The sequence below is a fragment of the Rhinopithecus bieti genome, unplaced genomic scaffold, assembly GCF_001698545.2.
Source record: "Rhinopithecus bieti isolate Rb0 unplaced genomic scaffold, ASM169854v2 scaffold_23898, whole genome shotgun sequence".
Taxonomy (NCBI): domain Eukaryota; kingdom Metazoa; phylum Chordata; class Mammalia; order Primates; family Cercopithecidae; genus Rhinopithecus; species Rhinopithecus bieti.
The window spans coordinates 1,750,428-1,762,620 of NW_016811065.1; the positions used below are offsets into that span (position 1 = coordinate 1,750,428).

Sequence of the window (12,193 nt, forward strand, 5' to 3'; positions counted from 1 at the left end):
CATCATTGCTGCTCAGAAGTCAGTTCTGTTACAATTGCCATTCTTTTGTAGATAAATGGTCTATTTTTATCTGGCTGCTTTTAAGACACTCTCTTTCTTCAGGCATTCCAGAATTTGACTATGATGTTTCCAGGTGTTGTATTTGTTTTCACCCTGATTGGGATGGACTGGATCCCTAAATATGAAGCCTGATGCTTTTCATCAGTCCTGGAAAATACTTAGCCATTATTTCCTCAAACATTCCCTCTCCCTCATATCTCACTTCTCTTCTTCTACAATACCAAATATTAAACCATCTCAGTCTATCTTATGTGTCTCCTAACCTTTCTTAAGTATTTTTATTGCTTTATCTCTTTGTGCTTCATTCTGAATACTTTCTTCAGACCTATTTTTCTTTTTTTTTTTTTGAGACGGAGTCTCGCTCTGTCGCCCGGGCTGGAGTGCAGTGGCCGGATCTCAGCTCACTGCAAGCTCCACCTCCCGGATTCACGCCATTCTCCTGCCTCAGCCTCCCGAGTAGCTGGGACTACAGGCGCCCGCCACCTCGCCCGGCTAGTTTTTTGTATTTTTTAGTAGAGATGGGGTTTCACCATGTTAGCCAGGATGGTCTCGATCTCCTGACCTTGTGATCCGCCCGTCTCGGCCTCCCAAAGTGCTGGGATTACAGGCTTGAGCCACCGCGCCCGGCCCCCAGACCTATTTTTCAATTCATTGATTCTCTTTTCACTATGTATAATCCACTATTAAGTCCATCCATTGATTTTTTTCCCCACTTTATCTAGTACCAACTTTCAAGGCAGGCAGTTTTTCTTTCTGCTCCCTGCTAGGAGGGGTGGGCAGCTTTATTTTTAGTTTACCTCAACACACTCAGCCTGTGCAGGACTTTCGGTTCCCAGTGTTACCTGAGGTCTCTCCTTACACTTCCCACTTTGAATGGAATCCAGTTTTTTTCCCCAATTTCTCCAGTCCCTAAGAGACCATGAAAATAAAAACTCAACTTAGCTGGTGCTTCAGCAAGTAGCCTCAAATTGAAAGTGTCGTTAGTAATTTGGTTACCTCTTTGGATTTTTTTCCTTCCTACCAGCTCATTAGCACATCTTAGGATTTTTTAAATTCTGAATTTGAGGATTTCACTGGCAGGTAATTCAGGATATCTTATCTACCATTCTTTCAGAAATAGAAAACAAGTTTGTTTTAAATTGGGAATAAGAGTAAATACCAACTCTAGCACACATTCCAGGTTTTTTATGAGCAATTGAAGCAGATGTTGGGTATACATGATGTATAAAAGCAAGTTGCAAATAAATGTATATAATATAACCAATTTTTGTAAATGTAAATATAAAAAACATTTAAATATAATTGTATATGTAGAAGAGCACAAAGATGTGACGTGTTGCATATGCAACTATTTATTTGCTCACTTCAGAATATCTAAGAAAGGCAAGATAGATGGTGGGAGAAAATAAGGGGAAAAAACTATTTAAGAGGGAAAATATACAACTTAATAAAATGTGCAATAAAATATTCTTCCAAATTTGTAAGCGTTAATAAGTGTATGGCAAAGACTAAAATGTAACAGAACAAATGCATTGATGGTTTAGGTGTTACCCTGCTCAGCAATAAAGAAATTGGCCCAATGATCCTCCACTGGTCCCTTAAATTGCCACTCAGGTAGCTCTGGATGATAATGTACCCATAGCACTCTCTTCTGTTTCCCAGACTCAGTCCTGAACCACTTCTGCTGCATCATTCTATATTCCACATTCAGACCACTCACAGTACCCACCTTGGACGGCTCATGACCCTGGAATTATTTCCTCCCTGTATGACCTGGCCTTGAGTCTTAATCCCAAAGCTCAATTTAATGAACTTCACTATGGCTCAGACTCTCCATCTGTACAGGATGCCTCTAGTTTATGAATAGAGACAACTAATATTTGTTGAGCACTTTCTATATTTCAGACATTAAGTGGGTGGTTGTTGTGCATTATTTTGCCTTCATGATAACCCTGGGAGAAGTTCAAACACTTAGAGAAAGTATCCTAGGGAGATCTGATTAGTGAGGGAAGTCAGGGAAGTCGCCTTGAGGAGGTGGGGATGACGCCAAGCACTGAAGAATGGGTAGGAGTTAAACTGGTGACCATATAGCCATGGAATTGAATCTCAGAAACTCGGCATGTAAAGATTCAGTACTAACTTCTTTAAGTGGCAAAGTAAATTATATAGATATTTTGTAAATGAGGTTACAGAGTTGTCCTTATGGAAGAACTAACATTGTCTCATTGAACTCGAGTGTCTGGACAAATGGTCCTGTCGGTGTTCCCTCTGAAAGGATCCAGGTCCCATCTTCCCTAAGGGGATGATAGGATCAATTCTGTTTTTTAATTATCACTCCTTTTGTAGTTGCTTTTATGTTGTGTGTAATTTTGTTGCTTGGATGACAGCTTGAGCAAAATAAACACTTAGCCAAAAGAATATTTCCTGGAAATCTTAAAAGGTACAGAAAAATGGGGAAAAATAGAACTTCAGTCACCTGATGGTGAGGAGTTACAAAAAGGGTCAGGTGTTTTGATGAAAGACATTATAGAAAAAAAAATGAAAGATGTTGAAGCTTGAAGATACTAAAACTTAATACTTTATCATCTAGATTTTCCAACTGAATGACAGGAGTTAGGACATGCTCTCCCAAAATATGGCACCTTGGCATATAAAATGTTTTAAGCTGAAGGAATTTGAGAAAGGGCAGGTGAAGGAATGATTTTCTGACCTTCCCCTAATGTAGGCTATAAAACCCTCACATGAGAAGTACCCTCCTTATACCTAGAGAAAAGGAACATCTTTGTCTCCAAAGACACAGGGACACAGAGATGATGAACAAACCTTGCGAAGTTTCCTCCAGTCTATTACCCTTAGCTTGTATCTTTATCCAATCACATTCTTCTGTGACTCTCCAGACTTCATCAAACCTGGCATAAAAAACACTCAGACTTAACCACTTCTTTGGGTCTTCATTTCCTTATGAAGGATCCAGTGTCATACAAAACTTATATTAAATAAATGTATGTATATATGCTTTTCTTTTGTTAATCTGTCTTTTGTTACAGGATCCCCAGTCAAAAATTCAGTAGGGTCAAAGGAAACAATATGTTTCCTTCCCATGTCTAATGAGGTAGTCACTGGGTACATAATGGCTATTTACATTTAAACTAAATAAAGATTAAATTTCTCAGTCTCACTAGCCATATTTCAAGGACTCAGCAGACATTTGTGGCTAGCAGCTAATGCATTGAACAGCTCAGATACAGAACATTTCCATTATTGTAGAAAGTTCTATTGGACCAAGTTAAGAACTATACTCAGAAAAGCCCTCAGTAGTGTCCTACTATACCTATACAAATACAATCTTCAATGAAGGTTGTGGTTGCCTAAATTTCAATGTCTTACATGGAAATTCCATCCAACTCATTAAACATTTTATTAATCTACCTTCTGTGTGCCAGGCATTGAACCAACCACTGAGGGAATAGAAAAACAAATTAGACATGGTTACTGCCTTCAAGAAGTTTATAACCTAGACGGGGGAAACATATGTGATCTGCTTCAGGGGCTGAAAGAATGCAGGAGGCTTTTCCTTAAGCACAAAGTTCTTCCAAGGCAGGAATTGTAAAAGGTACCACATTCCAAACTCTCCAATTTCAGTGTGGAACTGAAGGTTTCCAGAATTCTGGAGACAATGAAATAAGATTTGCACACTGTGACAACACAGGTCTCTAATAGAGAATCCAAGACTGGGATTTTTTTAAAGCTCTCTCCCCATCCCACCTTGAGTATACAATGGAGCGTGCTGGTGTGGTGTCATGTGGTGCAACATGGCTCAGTGTTGTGTGAAACTAAGGTAACAGGCTTCTCGTGGCACATTTCTTCATTTGTAAAATGAGCAAGTTGGACAGCAAGATAATCCACCACATTGCAAGAAAAATCTTGTTCAAACAGCTTATATGTATTTTTACTTGAAAGTATGATGAAAAAAAATAAGGTTTTACTAATCTGAATTGACACTGGGCTCTGGCCTGGGGGCTGCGTCAGGGGCCTGTGGTCACATCAGGTAAGTGAGGAATCCTGAGTGAGGAGCAAGAGCTCCCCAGCGTGGAGCTGCCGCAGCCCTTTGCTTAAACAGCCCTTTGCTATCTAATTAACATAATGTTAATCAGTTCTTCCAAAATGGACAAGTGTTTAAAAAAGAATTCTGCCAAAGAAAATGTAGACTGAGGATAATGCAAATAAGGCAGGTACAGGTTAAACTACATGAAACTGTCAATATTTGCTCAGTTTTTATATCTAACAGATAGCAACTGAATATAATTCAAACTATATTAAATGTCACTCCTCCAAGTACTAATCAGCCACAATTAAGATAAAAACAACGACCATCTAATGAAACTTGACATAAATAGAGCTCAAAAGGTAAAATTATGAAAAGACCATTTGAAATAAGGACATACATCCACTCTCTTTCATTATTAACTATGAACAGAATAAGTAAATATTCTGCCTTAAGATAGTAGCTATTGATAGAATGAAGACATCATATGTGAATTGCTTACTTCATCTTTGCATCAACTTTTAATATTTAGATTTGGGGCATATTTTATAATGAACATAACATATGAGCCTAACAGTCCTGATTAAGGTATACAAAGATGTGTGGAAATGACCATCTCAAACCACACGTCCTCGGTGTAATTTTGATGGGGATAGCTTATGTTCTACTGCCACCTCGTGGTGGGCGTTCTGTGAACATGCCTCTTGGAACAGTATGGAGAACTAGCTTCGACTTCTGAGGATCCAAAAGCCCAAGAAAAAAAATCTGAGTTCTCATGACAAAATCACTTCCTGCCACAACACCTGGAAAATGTCATGACCCGAACTAGTCTCACTTCAGGTAACCTCACCTCTATGGACCTGTCAATTCATCCATAAACTTGATTTTCCAACTCTTGCTGAACTTCAAAATCACCTCCAATTCTAAAATATCTATGATATTAAGTGTCACTGTTCAGACTTTATGAGCTTCCAACCCTTTATGTGTCTCCATTTTTTATTCTATGAAGACCTATAAGGTCTCACAGAGTTAGTTCTTCTTTCTCTATTTCTATCACATCGTGTATACATCTTTTACAGTACTTATTAGGTTGGGTTGTTTTGGTTTGTTATTTTTTTCCTCAACTTTTTATTTTTAAACAATTGTAGATTCATTAGAAGTTTTATTTTAAAATGTGCAGGGAAGTCGCAGGCATGTCTCAGACTTCTGCAATGGTAGCAGCTCACATCACTACAGTACATGATCAAAACCAGGAAACTGACGTGAATGCAACCCACAGAGTTTGTTCAGATTTCACCAGCTTTACAGGCACTAGTTTGTGTGTATGTGTGCAGATCACTTTCACGTGTCTGTCATTCTAGAGTCCATTGTTTCCAGTACGGTGCCTGACAGATAGATGACTTTCCTCATATGTTGCTCAAGAAAGGCAGAGAGGAAGAAAGGAAGAGAGGATGAAGGGAGGGGGTAGGGAAGAAGAAATTTGTCAGTTAAAACCTATCAAACAATTGATAAGCTAAAAGTGGTGTTTTTAAAAAGGTAGTGCTTAAGTGGATTTTCTGAACATGGTAGATCAATGTTAAAACCCAGCTTTTCACTCACAATGGCAGTCATTTTTTTTAAATTACTATCCAATAGATCATTTGATATACCAATCTTCAAGACATCTATACAAATGACATTCATACAAATTACAAGACTCTTGGAGTTGTCAGCCGCTGTTCGTTCAGATGGCTGATGAGGCCCTAACAAGCACTTTTGCCTACTCCTTTCTTTGTTTTAAAGCTATTTCTCATGTGCTGCTGGCAGCCTGTTTTACTGTAGGCTGCAACCACACTCTCTGAGTCTCGGGTTTTCTGTCTCAAAAATGGTAAAGTTCCCTGTCAGAAATTATATTCTAGTAATTCTATGGCTCTAAGATATCAGAGTTTTCTTTTTGAAACTACTCCTTTTATTATATATAAATATAATAAATATTTGCTAGTAACAAACATAACAAAAAGTATAAAAAAGAAGTTTCAAATCACCTATAATCTCATCCATTAATAATACAATATTAATATTTTAAAGAATTTCCTTTTATTTCGGTTGTGCCTACATCTCTTCATCTACTTTCAAATAAACACACAAAAAGAATATATTCACTTAATTCAGAATAAAACTATACTCAAAGTCATGGGGCCCTAAGTTTTGAGTGGTAACTTTTTCTGTTAAAACTATCTCAAAGCTCATGAAATACTCTTTCAATATTTGTAGAGTATTCCATCATCCTAACATACTGTTCGTATATTTCGTCATTTCCATATTTTTAACATTTACCCTTCTCTTTTTTGCTATTAGGACTAAACTTGAAATAAACATGTTTGCATAATTAACAGTTGGGTCAAATTTTCTTCATTTCATTGAGATTCTTGATTCAAGCCTCTGCTGATGAATTGGATTCCAAAAAGGTAGTTACAATTTACATTTATGCCAAGTGCAAGCACATACATTTATTACATCTTTGCTAAAATCATAATTATCTTTAAAACTTTGCCCAAAATTTTATAGTTGAAAAATTGTCTCATTATTATTTCTATTTATTTGATAGCTAATAAAGTTAGCCTTTTGTATGTTTTTCAGAAAACATCATATGTATCAAATAACATGGTACTATATTTGTAAATTATATGTATGTTGCCTCATATTTCTATTAGGATGTTGTTGCTTTCTTATTAATGTCTTATTAATTTACATATTATGGCTATTAGCCCTTGTTATATCTGTTGCAAGCAATGTTGTTTCAATTTTTGCCCTTAATTATATTTACAATGAGAACTACCTACCATTTTCTTTCACTTTTTTTATTCTTAGAAATCCACTGTCTAGAATCAGTTACATATTTATGTACAATTTGTTCTATCACTTATAATGTTGTTTTTATATTTAAAATAGAATACTTCAGAACTTATTTTTATTACGGTATGATGTTAGCTGTTATAGCTTCACTTTTTCCTGAATAACTTCTCTTCTAAGTATTCAGAAATCAATCCCTTGCTTGTTTCTCCACTTTTCTTTCTTTCTTGATCATAAGTGAAGAATCTATTTCAGGAATTGTTGATTCTGATTTCAATACCATATATCTTAGTTGTCATGGCTCTATAATATATTTTAGTATCTAGGCAGGCAAGTGTCTATTACTCTTCTTTTTCAACATTTTCTATAGATATATATAACTGTTTTTTTTTTAGACATAGTTAAAAGAATAAGAATATGGTTGGGCATGGTGGCTCACATCTGTAATCCTAATGCTTTGGAAGGCTGAGACAGTAGAACTGCTTGGGGCTAGGAGTTCGAGGCTGCAGTGAGCCATAATCATGCCACAGCACTCCAGACTGAGTGATAGAGCAAGACCCTGTCTCTCAAAAAATAATAAAGGTCGGGCTTGGTGACTCATGCCTGTAATCCCAGCACTTTGGGAGGCCAAGACAGATGGATCACTTGAGGTCAGGAGTTCAAGACCAGCCTGGCCAACATAGCGAAACCCCATCTCTACTAAAAACACAAAAATTAGCCAGATGTGGTGACATGCACCTGTAGTCCCAGCTACTTGGGAGGCTGAGGCAGGAGAATCGCTTGAACCCAGGAGGTGAAGGTTGCAGTGAGCCAAGATCTGGCTACTACACTCCAGCCTGGGTGACAGAGCAACACTCTGTCTCAACATAATAACAATAATAATAATAATAAAATAATAAGATGACAAGAAGTAGAAGAGAAAAAGAAAAGAAGTAGAAGGAGGAGGAGGAGGAGAATCACCTTAGTCTAGTTAGGGTGATGATTCCTTCAAGTGAGATTTATATAGACTTTTTTATCCAGGCATCATGAAATTGAGCCCTGGCTCATTTATTTGCAAGAAATGCTCCTGTGATATGCTGACCTCTTTTTTTTTTTTAACTTAAACTGTTTATTGTGATCGCTTATGGAATGAACCTTGACCTTGAGGTTTGCTTGTTTGCATTTTGTTATGAGAAATTGCATTTACTCACTCTGTGTTTGTTATAAGAACTTACACTTGTCAGGTGACATGCTGTAGGAAATTAGATTTGCTCATTTAAATTGTAGTGTGAACACTGGTGATATGAAGACTGACTCACTATCTGTAACCTCTCCAGCTTTGCTCTGTAACCTCACTCTGATATAAGTGGCTTTATTTCCCATTTTAGTCAGGGAGCATTGAAACTCTTTATCTTGAGTTTTCCCTTTAAGACTGTCTGAGAATAAACTTGGTATGCTATCAGATCTACTTATAAAAAATCACAAAAAGGAATTTTCATCAATACTGACTTTAGGAAGCCATAATTGACAGGAACAAAAGACAAATAATTAATTCCTGTAAAATTTGATTGGTGTCACAAGAGAAGTGAGTACTTGCTACAAGCGAATGGTGAAAAGGAGATATCTCTATGGAGATCAAATGAAATTTGGGACATCCTCACCCTAGAGACAATGCTTGAGGTAGAAATACTGGGCATTTGGTACAAATACTGGGTCCATTTACAGACTCACAAATGTTGCTGGTGAGCACATGGGTCTAATCCAGAGTTTCTCAACCTTGGCCCTATTGATTTTGGGGCTGTTATTAGTCCATTTTCACACTGCTATGAACATATACCCAAGACTAGGTAATTTATAAAGAAAAGAGGTTTCACTGAATCACAGTTCTGCATGGCTGGGGAGGCCTCAGGAAACTTACACTCATGGCAGAAGGGGAAGAGGCGTTTCTTATGTGGCAACAGGCAAGAGAGAACAAGCAAGAGCAGGGAAAACTGCCTTATAAAATCATCAGATCTTGTGAGAACTCATTCACTATCATGAGAATAGCATTGAGGAAACCGCCCCCATGATCCAATCCCTTCCCACCAGGTGTCTCCCTTAACACCTGGGGATTATAATTCAAGATGAGATTTGGGTGGGAACACAAAGCCTGACCATATCAGGAGTTGAGTAATTCTTTGTTGCAGGGACTGTCCTGTCCACTGTGTTGAGCAGCATCTGTAGCCACTGTAGAGTGTTGAGCAGCATCCACTAGATGCCGGTAGCATTCCTCCTCTCAGTTTGAAAACCAAAAGTCTCCAGACATTTTTATCCCCTGAGGAGCAAAAATCACCCCTGGTTGACAGTCACTGGTCGAATCCTACCTTTTCTCTTTCTAACAGCAAAAATGAAGGTTTGGAGAAGTACTAACATAAGAAGGCATAGGACTCTCAGGCTCACTTAGTTTTCCGTCCTCCTCTGGAGATGGTCCTAATAGTACTGCAGCCCTTAAAACAAGGAAACAGCTTCTCCGAGCCACACAGTCTACAAGGAAGCATTCCAATTTCCAGAAAAGATTTTTCCCATCCTCCTCCTGAAAGGTTCAAAGAGACCATCAAATCTCAACCTTCTTCTTCTTCATCAAATCTCAACCTTCTTCATCATTGTCAAGCATATTTTATTCATAAAAATGTTTATGAATAAAATTTTATGTCCACAGGAGAAAAACAATTTCATTAGTGTTATTTATAAGACCATAGTATTTTAGCATCCAAAGTTTGTTGGAAATTGTTTGAGTCAGTTTCCTAAATCTCCCTGGTGCTTGGCACATGTGCAGCATCCCAGTCCCCACCCCAGCCCCACCTGCTCACTGTGTTCAGAAGTAGAGCCTGGGAATCTGTTTTTAGTAAGTGCCCAGATGGTTCCTATGATCACTGAAGTTTGGACAATGCTGACCTTCATTTTACCAGAGGAGACAGAGGAGTTCTAGGGAAGTCACTTTCCCAAGATCCTCCAGGTGGAAAGGGACAGACCCAGGACTCAGTCCAAGTATCCCAACACCTTATCCACTGCTCTTTACTTTGCACCAGTTTGAGGAAGGAGGAAACCAGCAAATCCCTCAGGAGGAAGTCTCAGGAACAGACTAGCCCAGGTGGGGTGGCAGGAGGGCTGAGAAGCGGGTTAAAGCAAGTCACCTATTTTTATATAGGTCATGGATCAGCCAACCTTCCTATAAAGAGCCAGAGAGGAAAGTTTTGACTTTGCAGGCCATGTGATCTCTCCTAAAGACTCAGTTCTGTGGATAGAACTCCAAAGCAGCTATAGACAATCCATAAACAAACGGGCATGGTGGGTTCCAAAAAACTATGTTAACAAAATCAGGGCACTATGCTTTTCCTACCCCAGAAATAAATGACATTTGGCCAATATAAACATAAGAGTAGCGTGGAAAGGAAAAGGGAAAAACTGAAAACCAGGTGGTGGGGAGAAAGAGGATGATGTCCGGCTTGTAGCCCAAGAGTTCAAAATAAAGGTTTGTGCTAGTCAACTAAAAGCATCTAGGCGCAGCTTAAACATGCTAAAGACCAATAATTATGCAACCTAATAAACTGCTCTCCCAGTTTGAGTTCTCCAGAAGCCAACCCCTGAGACCAGGGTTTAAGGGCAAATAGTCCATTTGGGAGTGCATTAGTCTGTTTTCACACTGCCACAAAGAACTATCTGAGACTGGGTAATTTATTTTAAAAAAAAAAAAAAAAGAGGTTTAATCAGCTTATGGTTCTGTGGGCTGTACAGGCTTCTGCTTCTGAGGAGACCCCAGAAAACTTAAAATTATGGCAAAAGGTGAAGGAGAAACAGGCACATTTTCACATGTCCAGCAAGAAAGAGAGAGAGAGAGAAGAGAAAGGTGCTACACGCTTTCAAACAACCAGATCTCCTGAGAACTCTATCGCAAGACAGTACTAGGGGGATGCTACTAAATCGTTAGAAACCATCCCAATGATCCAATCACCTCCCAGCAGGCCCCATCTCCAACACAGGGAATTACAATTTGACACGAGATGTGGGTGGGGACACAGAGCCAAACCATATCAGAGAGGTAATGTGAAATATCCTTAGGGGATCTAGGAAGTGAGGCTGGGAAAGGCAGGTAGGCAAAACAGGGTGTTTTTCAAGCCCCCTGCCATGGTAGGCTTCACCCTGCAGGGAATCTCTGGAAAATAGCAGGGTAGAGCTTCTCAAATTTGCATGGGCATCAGAATCACCTGGGCAGCTTGTTAAAGCACAGGTTTCTGGGTCCCACCCTCAGAGATCCTGACTCAGTAGGTGTATTAGTCTGTTTTCATGTTGCTAATAAAGACATACCCGAGACTGGGGGGATAAAAGAGGTTTAATGAACTTACCTACAGTTTCATGTGGCTGGGGAGGCCTCACAATCATGGTGGAAGGCAAGGAGGAGAAAGTCACGTCCTAACATGAGTGGCAGCAGGCAAAGAGAGGGAGCTTGTACAGGGGAACTCCTCTTTATAAAACCATCAGATCTCGTGAGACTTATTCACTATCACGAGAACAGCACGGGAAAGACCTGCCCCCATGATTCAATTACCTCCCACTGGGTCTCCTACAACATGTGGAAATTCAAGATGAGATTTGGGTGGGGACACAGTCAAACTATATCAGTAAGTCTGTAGTGAAGCCCAGGAATTGACATTTTCACCAAGCCCCCACAGCCTGCCAATGCTGCTGGTCCAAGGACCACACGTTGAGTAGCTCTGATACAAAGCAGACTAGCAGTATGGGCATCCCCTGAGATGTCGTTAGAAATATCAAAGCTCAGGTCCCACCCTAGACCTACCAAATCAGAATTTTGGACAAAACCCCAAGTGTCTGTATGCACATGGAGGCTTAAGAAGCCCTGGTGTAGAACATGCCTTTCAGAATTATATCACCAGAGAGCAAAGGTGTTCATACATCAACTCTCGCCAGTCATTGGTTGAGTAACTACTAGGGGAGTGTGGTTAATCCCCTCTCCTGGACTGCTAGAGGGCGGAGCATGATGGCCGAATAGGAACAGCTCCAGTCTCCAACTCCCAGCGCGAGCGACACAGAAGACCGGTGATTTCTGCATTTTCAACTGAGGTACTGGGGTCATCTCACTAGGGAGTGCCGGAAAATTGGTGCTGGTCAGCTGCTGCAGCCTGACCAGCGAGAGCTGAAGCAGGGCGAGGCATCGCCTCACCTGGAAAGCACAAGGGGAAGGGAACCCCTTTTCCTAGCCAGGGGAACTGAGACACACAA

The 12,193-nt window shown here is 39.5% G+C and overlaps 1 long non-coding RNA gene across 1 annotated transcript; it reads left to right on the forward strand.

Moving 5' to 3' along the window:
* The first annotated feature begins 3,814 nt into the window (after positions 1 to 3,814).
* LOC108543125 (uncharacterized) lies at positions 3,815 to 9,560 on the forward strand. The gene is made up of 3 exons (XR_001889475.1): positions 3,815 to 3,898; positions 6,443 to 6,552; positions 9,298 to 9,560. It is a non-coding gene; the product is annotated as an uncharacterized LOC108543125 (long non-coding RNA).
* Positions 9,561 to 12,193: the final 2,633 nt, after the last annotated feature.